The sequence below is a fragment of the Lepidochelys kempii genome, chromosome 15 (genome assembly GCF_965140265.1).
Source record: "Lepidochelys kempii isolate rLepKem1 chromosome 15, rLepKem1.hap2, whole genome shotgun sequence".
Lineage (NCBI taxonomy): Eukaryota > Metazoa > Chordata > Testudines > Cheloniidae > Lepidochelys > Lepidochelys kempii.
Genome location: NC_133270.1, coordinates 26,915,428 through 26,929,436, shown reverse-complemented (window position 1 = coordinate 26,929,436; position 14,009 = coordinate 26,915,428). Strand labels below are relative to the sequence as shown.

The following is a 14,009-nucleotide window of genomic DNA, read 5'->3' as shown; positions in this document are numbered from 1 at the left end:
TCCCGGCGGCCCCTCTGGGCTCAGCGCGCGCCCCGCCTGAGGGGGCGGCGGGGACCAGCCTCGGGCCGGGGGTTTGGCCCTGCCCTGCCTAGGCGGGTGGCTGGGTGAGGGGCGGGAGCGGCGCCCCGGGCCGGGGGGGCGGCGGCGGCGGCAAGAGCCCCTCGGCGGCCTGGTGATTTGCCCCCTCGGCTATGGCGTTGCCGGGGTGACAGCAGCCGGTTCCGCTGGATCTAGCGACTGGCGTGTGCCGTGGCTCCGCCTGACCCGCGTCCCGCGCGGGGGGCCGGGGCCGGGGCCGGGGCGGCGGGGCGTTTCCACAGCCCCGCTCGGGCCCAGAGCGCTGCCCGCGCTCCGTGAACTGGGGGCGGCGGCGGCGAGCAGGAATCAACTGGTGTGTGCGGGCTGGGAGCGCTCCGGCCCGGGAGACCAGAGCCGGTCTGGTCTCCCACAGGAAGCGTTACGGCGTCTTTAAAGCCCATGCCGCGCCGAGGGGGGTTTCCACGGTGCCATCTGAAAGGCCCGCGCCTGGGCACCTGTCAGAACTTTGTCTCGGGCTTGGAAGGAGCAGCACTGAGCCTTCTGTGATTTGAATAGATTTATTTTTCTGGGGTGCCTAGGTGCTCTCACATGCCCCTCGTTCGTATTTGCTAGGTGTTGATATATGGCTTATCATATTTTCTTTTAATGCGCCCGGAGTTTCGTGTTTTAAGCTTGGTTCCCCATGTCTCCATTATTTTTGGGAATTGCTGATCGGCAGATGAGACGCCCACCTGTGCCACCTCGCCAGCTAGGGGAACTAGAACCAGAATCAACGATTGTGTTAGAATCAAAAGTGGGTCTAGCAGTTTCTTAGTGGTTGTGGTGTTTTGGGGTTGGTTTGTTTTTTGGGGGGGTTTTTTTTGGTCTGTTCCTAAAGCAGACAAGGAGAGGAAGCATTGTCTAGTGGTTAAAGCATAGCACCGCACCAGGAGAATTGAGTTCTTTTCCTTTCCTAACTCTGGGCAAGCCACACAAATTGTGCTGTGCCTTAGTTACCGCAGCTGTAAAATGGGGGTGGGAAGATAAGGACATTCACAAATTGCTCTGAGATCATTGGGTGGGAAGAGTTAAAAAAGTGTGATGTATGTGTTGTATAGGAAGTCATGTTATAAATACCTTTTAGGGCAAGTAAACCCAGAAAGAGAGGGGCCGCAGGAGAAGAAATGCAGGGAGAGGACCTTAATGGCTGGTGTTCTGTTGTGTATTTTAGTTAAAGAACTCATGAGTGGTATACAACCTTAGTTTCAACAGAAAAGTTATCAGGGAGTAATTTCTTTTTTGTTCCTGATACAACATGAAATGGAATTGCAAATGAAGTAAAATGGAGAGAAACTGAGCAACATGTTTGGTTTTTTTCTTTAACAACAAGGTATCTTGGGCCGTGTCTACAGTACACAGTTTTGTCGACAAAAGTCAGCTTTCGTCGACAAAACGGAGGCATACGCACATCAGTACTCCTCCCGATGATTTAACTCCCCTGCTATGCTGACAAAAGAAAATCACTTTGCCAAGTGGCATAGAGCTCTTTGTGACATAGTTAGAGCGCCGCAGTGTCAGTGTAGAGAATGCACTTGCTTATGTCACCCTAACTGGCTTCCAGGAGGTGTCCCACAATGCCCATCATGACCACTCTGGTCAGCGGTTTGAACTCCACTGCCCTGCAGGTACGCAGGCATGTGCCCTTCCCCAGTGTAAAGGCCCAGGAATTTTTGAAAGTCCTCTTCCTGTTTGCTCAGTGTGAACTGTTCACACAGCATCTTCCCAGCTGATCATGCTGGCTTTCCATGACAGACACATTTCCGCATGGAGTACACTGGAGCTGTTGGATCTGCTGGGTCTGTGGGGAGAGGATGCTGTGCAGTCGCAGCTTTGCTCAAGCTTTAGGAACTTTTGATATCTACAAGCAGATTGCTCATGGCATGAAGGAGAAGGGACATGCAGCAGTGCTGTGCTAAGATCAAGGAGCTGAGGCAGGCCGACCAGAAGGCAAGGGACGGCAACCATCACTCTGGTGCAGCGCCAAAGACATGCTGCTTCTACGAGGAGCTGTATGGCATTCTTGGCAGTGACCCCACCAACAAGAGCCCTGTGGATATTTCAGGGGGACTGGAGGCTGCGGCCAACGGAGTCATCCATGAGGATGAAGTGGTGAATGAGGAAGTGGAGTTGGAGGAGGATGTGGAACATGCAACAGGGGTATCTGCTGGCATGGCAAACCAGACTTACTTTTGACTCAGGACTGGCTATACCCCTCTAATCCGCCCAGCTCATGAAGCAGGAGAGGCAAGCTCTGGTAAGTGTGCATTTTGCTTTGATACAAAACAGTGATAGCTACTGAGATCTCACTTACTTTGTTATACGGAGGAGGAGGGATAAGGGATAGAAATTAACAACAGAGCCTATGCAGCTACCTAGTGGGGGCTTAGCAGAAAAGTTTGTTAATGTACCCAGGATGTTCTGGGAATCTTCCATAGAGATCGCAAGGAAACTTTTGTGTAGGTACTCTACAATCCTTTGCTGAAGGTTCCTTGGCAGAGCTACCTTGTTTCTTCCCCCGCTGTAGGAAACTTTGCTGTGCTAACCAGCAATTATTTCTGCAGGGACCAAAGTGGCAAACAGGAGAGCAGCATACAAACCTGATCTGAAGCTGCATGCATACAGGAGATGCAAGTTACCCTCAGGAGTGAGATATTGAGTTAGATTACCCCAGCCTGTGGAAAAGAGTGCCAGTATTCAGAATACTCCCCCTACACACATGCAACGACCCTCTTCGCAAACCACCTGGACCCTTTGTCCGATCTTGCCCATTTCCCCCTTCCCGACCCCTCCCTCCCCACAGAACTTACCATATTTGGGACTCTCGCTGAGCTGTGTGCTAGCAAAGGGACAGTGAGAAAGAGGTGTATATGACTTTATGATTCATGGCGTTGAGTGCACTTTCAGTACTGTCTCTGTTCATTGTTTCTTTGGTTTATGCAGATGTGCCCTTGAGGAGTAACTCCTACACACTGGCGGAGTACCTCCATCAGATAAACAGGTGAACCAGAAAGAGTAAGGAGGTTACATTTAGAGAGGTGCTGCTGTCAACAGATGCAGCACATAGCGAAACAAGAGCATGGAGGGAGACACTTAATGAAAACTCAGGCTGGATATCCTAGAAAGGAGACATGGGCAGGAGCGGATGATAGATGGACAGGAGTGGATGATAAAGCTACTGGAGGAACAGACAGCGCCCCTTGTAATCCACACCTAGAGCCTGGTTTCATAATGAAAGCTGAAGTTACACACAGCTGTGAGAACGTGAACTGAGAGACTGCTCCTCATTGCCATGTCACCCGTTTGAAAAACAATACATTTTATCCTTTATTTAAAGTCTAGTCTTTGAAACAAAATGAGTCTTTATTTGAGTCATGCACATGGTAGTTGCTGCTAAAATTCAAGCACAGTGGCTATAGGCAGGAACACTTGCTCACTACAATGAAACCTCAGGAAGCAAGCATTACTGGGGTTATTTAAGGTGGTAAGTGAACATTGCCTGACCAAATGCATCCCATAAAGACACACTACTGGTGCTTGTTATCAAAATGCTCCTTCAGAGCCTCACCGATTCTGATAGCCCCCCCGCTGAGCTGCTCTAATTGCCCTGGTATCTGGCTGCTCGAAATCATCAGCTAGATGATCCACCTCAGTGCTCCACCCATGGGGAAACATTTCCCCTTTTGCTTCACAAACGTTATGCAGAGCACAGCAGACTTCTGTGACCATCGGAATATTTTCCTCATTGAGGTCTAACGTGCCAAAAAGGCAGCGCCAGCAACCTTTTAATCTGCCAAAGGCACATTCAGTGGTCATTTGGCACCTGCTGAACCTGTTGTTGAAGTGCTCCTTGCTGCTGTCTAGGTTCCCAGTGTAAGGATTCATGAGCAACAGGAGCAAGGTATTGGCAGGATCTCCCATGGATCACTATGGGCATTTATACATGCCGCATTGGAATGGTCTGGTCTGGAAAGAAAATCCCAGCATTCAGCTTTCTGTACAGTCCAGTGTTCCATAAGATGCATTCATCATGAACTTTCTCTGACCAAGTGGCATTGATGTCAGTAAAACGGCCCCAATGATCCACCAGCATCCTGCAAGACCATTGAGACGTAGCCCTTTTGGTTGATATACTCTGTCGCAAGATGGTCTGGGGCCAAAATTGGGATATGGATATGCGTGCCATCTGTCATCCTGCTGCAGCAAGGGAATACCATTGCCGCAAAGTCATCAATTATTTCCCACACATTACCCAGAGTCATAGTCCTTCATAGCAGGATGTGATTAATGCCTTGCACACTTGCATCACTGCAACCCCCACGGTGGACTTTCCAATTTCAAACTGATTCGCGACCGACCGGTAGCAGTCTGGATTTGCTAGCTCCCACACAGCAATCGCCACTTACTCTGAAGGCAGCTCTCATTCTGGTGTCCTTGCATCACAAGGCAGGAGTGAGCTCTGCGCACAGTTCCAGGAAGGTGACTTTGTGCATCTGAAAGTTCTGCACCCACTGCTTGTCATCCCATATGCCTATCGTGATGGGATCCCACCACTCAGTGCTTGTTTCCCGACCCCAGTACCGAGGATCCATTGTGGCAAGCTGTTCCATGAATGCCAGCACCAAACTTGAATTATTTGTTTCCATGGCAGACAGCAGTGCAGGCATCACTGATTCATTCTCTGTTTTGTAGCCCATGAAATACTGCAGGACCATCTGCGTTGTGCTCATAATGCTCATCAGCAGAATGGTCAGCAGCTCAGGATCCATGTTGCCAGGCAGAGATGGCAGGCGCAGAGTTTACAGAGGTAGTTAAAAAAATGGCACAAAACAAAATCGGAAGCCCATGGAATGATGGGACAGAATTGCATCATGGGATGGTGAGCATGCTCCCATGATGCACTGTGATCCATTCCCAGATCTCCCAGCAGCAGAGGGTGGTGAGTGGCACAGTGGAACACCCACAATGCAACACTCTCTGTCAATGCAAGAGCTCAGACTGGATGCGCTCTGCAGACACAAAGAATGTTGTATGGATGTGCACAACAAATGTAATTAAAACAGCATGTGGTGGTTGTTATAACTTAAGTTGACTAAACTCTGTTGTGTAGACAGGGCTTTAGTTTTCACCATGTGTAAGTAGTTACTGGCAAGTCTGTGGTTCTTTGCATACTTAAAATACATGATAGTCATAAAGTGCTAGTGGAAACAACACTGTGAGTGGGTTATTAGTCCTTCTGTTGTTTAAAATATCAGCATTACAGTCTATTTTTGTTCCACTTAATACGTAATAAAGGATTTCTTGTATTGCTGGGGCTGCATTAAACTTTAGTATGTGCAATATATTTTCCCCTCTAATATAGAGTTGTGGGAATAAATTCTTTTTGAATTTTAGATCATCGCTAAGGTCAACCTTGCTGATTGTTGTATGCTTTTATTTGTATGGTTGTAGAGTGAGTGTGTGTGTGTGTCCCTTATAATTGGAAATTTTTCTTTTCCTGGAGGTGTACTATGTTTGTCTTAGACTGGGTCAATGAGGTGAGATAGGGCGCAGTCAGGGAAAAGTGCAAAGTTCTCTAGTTTTTTAGATGATCCGGTCTTTGGAACTGGAGGCTAAATGCATTTAAACTGAAGCAATATAAAATACTGCATTTCATATTAACAAAGACTAGTTTAAAGTAGTGTTACTGATAATCTCCGTTTCTGTAGCACTCGTAGGGTATTCCGTTTAATTGAATGTGGCTAATGCCAATTAACACTTTTTAAAAGTGTTGTAGCTGCAACCTTTTTTGTTAAATTTTGCGTGGCATTCCTGAATAATAATAGAAATTAGAGGTAGAGAAGCTCTCTTAGGTCCGATCTAGTCTATCCCCTTCTCACCCAAGTGCAGGATTCTTCTCTACACTATGTTCTCCAGATTAATTTTGGGTCTTGGTCCTGCAAATGTGCACTACCTTAAGCTAATACATGTAAGTAGTGCCACTGATGTCAATAGGATTACGCATGTCTGTAAAGTTAAGTATGCCTTTGGATTGGGTCCTTAAAAACTACTTAAAATGGGGCTTTCAACTCTTCTTTCAGGAGATCATTCCATTGCCCTCAATCTCTTTCTTAAATTTTTCCTGATATTTAGCCTAAATTTTCCCTTGCTTAAAGAGATGCCCACTTAAAAATCGTATATTAAAAACAACTTTATTTATTCATGTTACCAACTGTATATTAAAGATGAAATAATTTATTGATTAAATTTACTTGTCACTAATTATACTGTTTCTTTACTTTTTGCATTTCAGCTTGAAAAGTCAAGTAACTTTCAAATTTAGGCTTTTGCTTCTTAGTGTTGCCAGCTCTTGTGATTTTTTTATTTTTATTTTTTTTAATCATGAGTCTTGTGATATTTGGTGCTTTTCTTAAAGCCCCATCTCCTGGAGTGAGGTGATTACTTGTGAATCTGTTTTCTTTTTTTAAAGAAAAGTACACTACTTCTAGCCCTTATGGTTGTGGAGAAAAGCTTGAAAACATGAACCCTAAAGGCTCAATGACAAGAAAGCAAATAATATTAATTTTTTATTTTTAAAAATCATAGGATTTTTAAGTTCATCACATTTTGGGGAATAGAATCATGATTTTTAAACACATAGGGTCAGCAATATTGTGTTCTTAGTGCTGTGAGGTTTTGGGTTTCAAATACTACAAAGGAATGTGCTTGTTTAAATACAAAATATAAAAGAAAACAGTTTTTAATGTATGGAAACGCTTGTACTTGCTTTTTTTTTTTTTTTTTTTTTTTTAAGGGGGAGACCTTGAATACTTATGTATGTGAAAAAAACTACAGACTGCCTTCTTTACATTAGCATGTTATATCACATGGTAAAATAGACACCTTTTTTCCTAGTGCAGATACAACTTTAGGGGGAAGAGTGACTAGCACCACTTCCTGGGAGGCTTGAGTGTTCCTTGGGGATCTCCTATCCATGTTCTGACCTAGCCCAAGTCTACTAGCATATGATTAATGTTGATGTATGTCAACACCCAGGGTGGCTTGACTTTTCTTCCTTGTAGTTTAATGTCCTTTTCTTTGTTCCCTTAGTTATGTCAAGATTTTTCTTGGGATTGATTGAGAATACTTCACCTTAGATCTTTGTCAAGGAAAAACTCACGTCCTCTGTCTCCCCAGTATAATCTTTTCAAATCCCACTTTCTTCATCTGTCTAAAAGATTCAGGTCAAATGTTAACTCAGGCCATGTCTACGCTACCCGCCGGATTGGCGGGTAGTGATCAATCTATCGGGGATCGATTTATGGCATCTGGTGTAGACGTGATAAATTGATCTCCAATCGCTCTGCCATCGACTCCGGAACTCCACCACAGCGAGAGGCGGAAGCGGAGTCGACGGGGGAGTGGTGGCTGTCGAGGACGCGCTGTGAGGACGAGAAGTAAGTGATTCTAAGTCGATCTAAGATATGTCGACTTCAGCTATGCTATTCTCATAGCTGAAGTTGCATATCTTAGATTGATTCTCCCCTCCCACCCCCAGTGTAGACCAGGCCTCAGTACCCTAAATGCAAGCTTTTGGATGTATGAATTAATGCAGTGGTTTTCAAACTGGGGTACATGAGCTTTCGTCAGGGGTGGATGTGAGAAAAATCCTGTAATGGCGAACACCGCTCTCTATTTAATAAGACTTGGCAATCAATCATAGGTATATTATGACCCTATCTCAGATGGAGGAATGCAGTAGACTACATTATTTGGAAAGGTGCATGCAGCCTAATAGTTTGAAAACCATTGAATTAATGCAACCTTTGTTTAGGGTTTTGACATTTCTTGAGGGTCTCTGTATTGCTGACATGTAGAAAAGAGTTGGGCTCCTCACTGGTTATTTCACTGGGTATGTTAGCATGTCTAGAAATGCCTCCATTGGTTGCAGTTTTGTTGTTTTATATTTTACAACTTTTATAGTGCATTGGTGGCAAAGTTTGCAGACGATACTAAACTGCTCAAGATAGTTAAGATCAAAGCAGACTGTGAAGAACTTCAAAAAGATCTCACAAAACTCAGTAATTGGGCAACAAAATGGCAAATGAAATTTAATGTGGATAAAAGTAAAGTAATGCACATTGGAAAAAATAACCCCAACTACACATACAATATGATGGGGGCTAATTTAGCTACAACTAATCAGGAGAAAGATCTTGGAGTGATCATGGATAGTTCTCTGAAGATCATCCACGCAGTGTGCAGCAGCAGTCAAAAAAGCAAACGGGATGTTAGGAATCATTAAAAAAGGGATAGAGAATAAGATGGAGAATATCTTATTGCCCTTATATAAATCCATGGTACTCCCACATCTTGAATACTGCGTACAGATGTGGTCTCCTCATCTCAAAAAAGATATACTGGCATTAGAAAAGGTTCAGAAAAGGATAACTAAAAATGATTAGGGGTTTGGAACGGGTCCCATATGAGGAGAGATTAGAGGCTAGGACTTTTCAGCTTGGAAAAGAGGAGACTAAGGGGGGGATATGATCGAGGTATATAAAATCATGAGTGGTGTGGAGAAAGCGAATAAGGAAAAGTTATTTACTTGTTCCCATAATATAAGAACTAGGGGCCACCAAATGAAATTAATTGGTAGCAGGTTTAAAAGAAATAAAAGCAAGTTCTTTTTCAGTCAGCGCATAGTCAACCCATGGAACTCCTTGCCTGAGGAGGTTGTGAAAGCTAGGACTATAACAGGGTTTAAAAGAGAACTGGATAAATTCATGGAGGTTAAGACCATTAATGGCTATTAGCCAGGATGGGTAAGGAATGGTGTCCCTAGCCTCTGTTTGTCAGAAGGTGGAGATGGATGGCGGGAGAGAGATCACTAGATCATTACCTGTTAGGTTCACTCCCTCTGGGGAACCTGGCATTGGCCACTGTCGGTAGACAGGATACTGGGCTGGATGGACCTCTGATCTGCCCCAGTATGGCCATTCTTATGTTCTTATGTTGGTGATGATCTCAGCTGCCCTGAGCTAGGTGGAGTAACTGAGGCACCACTCCCCTCTTTTTGATCAACAGTACCAGAACCAGCCCTGCAGGTCACATAGAGCCTGCATTCTGAAGTAGATCTTGACTTGGGCATCTTGGTGTAAGAGGGAGAGGTAAGGGAGGAAAATAGTGGAATGTGAGAATATCACATTTCTTCTCTCATCCTTCCCCCTGCTGCCAACCTGTCGCACCCTGATTAGTAGCTTAAAATTATAATTAACTTTATTCCTTGCTCTGTACTCTGAGCAATTCCTCACGTGTTCTGGGCTCTTCCAAAATGACTGCTGGGGAATATAAAATTGGAAACAGAAATTACAGATTTTTAAGGACTCTTAAGTGTTAGACGATGGAAGGAAAAATTCTCTAGATAACCAGTTTTACTCTATAGTGATTGGAGGATAGGTGCCGTTTGTGGAAGCATGAAGAGTTATTTGGGGGACTTTATTTGAGAAATATTAACTTTCACCTTTGTTTCTAACACACAGAACTTCTCAGCCGCCAGAAAGTATTCTAATAAAATCTAATATAGACTATGGAGAGGACTAGCAATTCTTAAATAGATTGATCTGCAGTCTCCTTGGGTTACTACTGTATTGCCAACAGCCTTTCAAGGCATGTGGTTCTTCCCATAGCACTTGTCATAGTTACTGGGCTAAATGCACCTCTGACTCCTCCTAGTCTTAGACCATCACCTCTCTTGGTGATCACATGATCCTCACACTGGACCTTTGGTGGTTGTCTCCTCTGTATCAGTCATGACCACCTGTACAGGTCTAATCTGTGTTCAGCAGCTGCAAGTCTGTTCCCTCCTGGGACAATGACCGTGGTAACTTAGTGACCAAACAACCTCCTTAAAGTGAAGTATTTCTTTATTTTAAATAAAGGAATTTGGGCATGTACACACTACCACTTACGTTGGTATGAATAAGCCACCCCCCTGAGTGAAGCCACCCTCCTGAGTGACGTTGTGGACAGCACTTCTCCCATCTTGTGGAGGGGGTTTTATTTTGCTGATGGGAGAGCTTTTTCCTGTTGGCATAGAACATCTTCACCAGACATGCTACAGCTGCACAACAGTGCAGCTCTGCCACTGTAGCACTCCTAGTGTAGACTAGCTCTTTAAGCGAAAACAGGCCTGCCTCTGGGGTCTGGCTGGCATAATCCATTCCCTTACCTCTCAAAACACTTACCCCTTTGTTCCAGAGAGAGCTTCCCATTCCTCAAGCCGGTCAGTCCTTTTGATCTCCAAGTTCCTAGCCTAGCAAAACAAACAGTAGATCTTAACTGGGGACAGGATCGGTAAGATCCTCCAAGCTAGTAATGTCCTCCGATGTCCTGTAGTTCCCTCCCTCCCTCAAAAAAAGTGTTTGGAGGTTGCTTATCTTGGATCCCTTCTGCTGCTTCCTGAATGTTTTTCCAATAGCCTCCATTGAGTTCAAGCATTATAGGTATGTGATAAACATTCCATTATACCATTGTAAGTTCTATCTATATCAATAACTAGGTTACATATCGGTATTCCTAGATTGTCAAGCAGCTGTGATGTAATAATCACAGAAAGGTGAGAGCTAGAAAGGGATTGCTGATTTTTAATGGACAATTCTGAATGGCATGAATTGTTCTAACTGCTCCCTCCACCCCCAGAACCATCTAAGTCTATCAAAATGAATGTTTACTCTGGAAAGTGGCCTCCTTGCTTCAGCTACTTCACTTACAATTACATCAGTTAAAAGCCTGGGGTGCTGGATGTCCTTGTTTATATGCATTCCATTTTTGAGAAAAACGGGAGATGGTGGTATTATTACCACATCCTATCTTCTGTGCCTTGACTACTTTCACTCCCAAACTTTCATCAGAACAGCACATTTTTAACAGTTTAGATGCTGTGCTCACACTGATGTACATTAAAATTTCAGTCTCCATCACAAGCTGCATTTATTTAGCAAGGGGTGTGTATATATATATATTTCAGTGTCAGGTGAAAACCAACCACTGTAGGTAAACAGATGACCTGTTTGAATCTACACACACTTTTAAAGGTAGGGCTACAGCAAATCCTTGTCTTTTAGGGGATCTGTAGAATCAAAACTTCCACACTGTTCACCTTTCCCACGAGGGTTAAGAGATTTCAGGATGCAACTAACTAAGGGTGGAAGTCAATTGTTTTGTAAGGTAATGGGACCAAAGATCTCCCAGTGGCCAGTCGTATCGCTTCCTTTTGTTCTCTTGTCAGCATTCTGCTCATTAAATTAATATTTTTCCCAGCAGGACTTAATCTCCTTATGTTGAAAGGAAATTGGTTTTGTAACTCCACCTAGTTACAGGTAGGAGGAGGGAGCCTTTTCATCACGCAGTACCTAGATGCAAGGCTGTTGAGATTCCTCCTTTGGTTCCCATTGAAAAATTCAGAAGGAAAAAGTAGATGTTAAGGAACGGCTGATTAAAAGGGGTAAGACGGTAAAAGGTTCTTCTCCTTCCCAATCCTAGAGCCTCAGACAGGACAGACTGATGTATGCTTAAGACAATGGACTCTCTAATCTTTCAATAAATTACAGCAGCTGTAGATTTTATAATGTATGTATGACTTTAAATAACGGAATATACACTAACAACTTGAACCAGGGTATTACACCTTAACATTGTTCATTCTGCAAATTTTGGCTTTTTATCAGCTATTTCCCTCTGTTAATTAAAGGTGGCGAAATCTAGCAACTGTTTTGAAATGACAGCATAGCTTTACAAAGAATTACTCATAATGCCCTGAGCCAAAAGTCTATAACAATTCAGAATGGCCTCTTATTTATCTTTCTAATACTTGACTATAGAAAGTGAAGTGCATAATTCTTCATGGTTCTCTGGTGCATTCCATCCAGGGATCTCAGAGCACTTCAGGAATCTGAATTAATTAAGCAGGTAGATAAGTAACCATCCCTCTTTTACAGATGGGTAAACTGAGGTACAGAGGTGAGGTGACAGTCCTGTAGGAAGTCTGTGGCAGAGCCAGGATCTTTGCATAGAATGTAAGCCTTTCTGGGATGCTGGGATAGATAATTAATGTCTGTAAAGTGGTTTGAGATCTCAGGCCTTCGACTACATCATCCATGCAAAGCGTCTCCTGGTGCCTTTACTGTGCCTTAGCCTCTACTTCCTCCCACAAAAAAACCCCCAAACAAATCCTTGTTGTTTACCCAGTTTAAATGATATGCTGTACTACGCAGGGTGAAGAGGAAAGAATACAAAAAATGGGTACAGGACGATCAAGAGGTCTCATTAATATGTTTCAAGTTTACAAACTCGATGAGCAGTAAAGAAAAGAGTTAAAGATTAAATATAGAGAGACAATATGCATAATTTGTAATATTTTGTTAATATTATATGTGACTGAGAGGTGTAGAATCTATTAAACTATCTCAGATACGAAAATCTATGTAGATTGTTAGTTAATAAGTAACGTACTGTTTGTTCACGACCTTGGAGCTGGTCAGACCAAAATTGTGGTGCTTTTATATTAGTTCCAAGGAAGATGGGCTTGGTTTTATTCCCTGTAAATCCCTGACAACTGTGTAATATTGGCAAAGGACACAGTAGAACCGGTGAACAAATTGCAGCAATTGCAAACACTTCCACGTGATATCGGGTTGGAAGTGAACATGTCGAAGACGAAGCGGATGCAGAATGAGCATTGTGCAGCAGGAATCATCACTCTAAATGGGAAAGTAATCGAGGAGGTTGACAAATACATTTACCTGGGTCAGCAGCTGAACAGAGACTGCTCATTCGAAGGGGAATGCAGTAGGAGGAGAAAGGCGGGGTGGGCAAGTTTCAGCAAAAGAAAGACATCTCTAACAGATGATCAACTGCCCATGAAGAAAAGGAAAAAACTGTTTAACTCTATTATTCTACCAGCAATAATATATGGACTGGAAAGCTAAAGTGGAGGAAGAAAAATTTGCTGTCGCCCAGAGAGCAATGGAAAGGCAAATGTGTAAGATACCACTTCATGATCACATACTGAATGAGGGGATCAGAAGGCATACAGAGGTGGCCGATGTAGTGCAGGCGATGTACGACACAAAGCGGAGGTGGGCGGGTCCTGTAGTCCGCAGGCAAGACAATAGGTGGACAACCTGCATCAGGGACTCGATCCCCAGAGACCACAAGCGACCGCTGGGCCGACCAAAAACGCTCTGGGCTGATCCCATGACAAAATTCTTTGGCCAGAAATGGAAAGAACGTGCTTGCAATAAAACGGAATGCTGTGGCGTCAACTTGTGTTCTTGGAGGGATGGACAAGGACAAGCCAGGCAAAGATAAATTTCACAAAGGTGAAATTTTATATCTGTTTAAACAAGAGATTCTCAGCTCTTGGCTCTGGAGCCTCAAAAAGCATGTGGCGGGCTTGCCGACAGCACTCAGGGTGTCTATGAGTCTGATCAGCACTATCTTTGTTCTCTGTCTCTGGTGAGACTGTAGGGGGAGCATTTAGAAAATGGGACTGTTGCTTTGAGCTGTCCTTCATGATACCAAGGAGGAGAGGTGGGTGCGGGGGTAAGCAACATTACTTCCCCTTCCCCTTTCAGAATCCAGGAAGACCATAACAGGTGACAGAGAGAGAGCCCCTTCCCTCTTAGTTCCTGAGAAGACTCCCTCAGTTACAGAGAACCCACAAATATTCATGGTGCAGTATCCTAATGTGCTTTGTGATAATGTGGGATGAGTCGTGACAAAGCAACATGTTGTGACTGTTGTGTGTGTCTACAACTCTATTTGGTGAAGTGGCTCTTTAAGGTTGATTAACAGATCAAAACCAGTGCCCAGTGGACATAACTTGAAGATATTCTGTGTCTCGTCTAGTAATCACATAAATGTATAATAATACAACGTATAGCTTTAAACCT

At 43.9% G+C, this 14,009-nt stretch overlaps 1 protein-coding gene across 18 annotated transcripts in view; it reads left to right on the top strand.

Annotated features, from left to right (window-relative positions):
• Positions 1–14,009, top strand: part of CLIP1 (CAP-Gly domain containing linker protein 1) — a 120,880-nt gene that overhangs the window by 5,758 nt on the left and 101,113 nt on the right. The window contains exons 1-2 of one of the 18 annotated variants that reach the window (XM_073313324.1): positions 258–2,332; positions 3,019–11,560. The exons of 16 other annotated variants lie outside the window; for them this stretch is intronic. The gene's annotated coding sequence lies outside the window, so the exon portion shown is untranslated. One more of the 18 variants, XM_073313325.1, reaches the window with a different exon arrangement.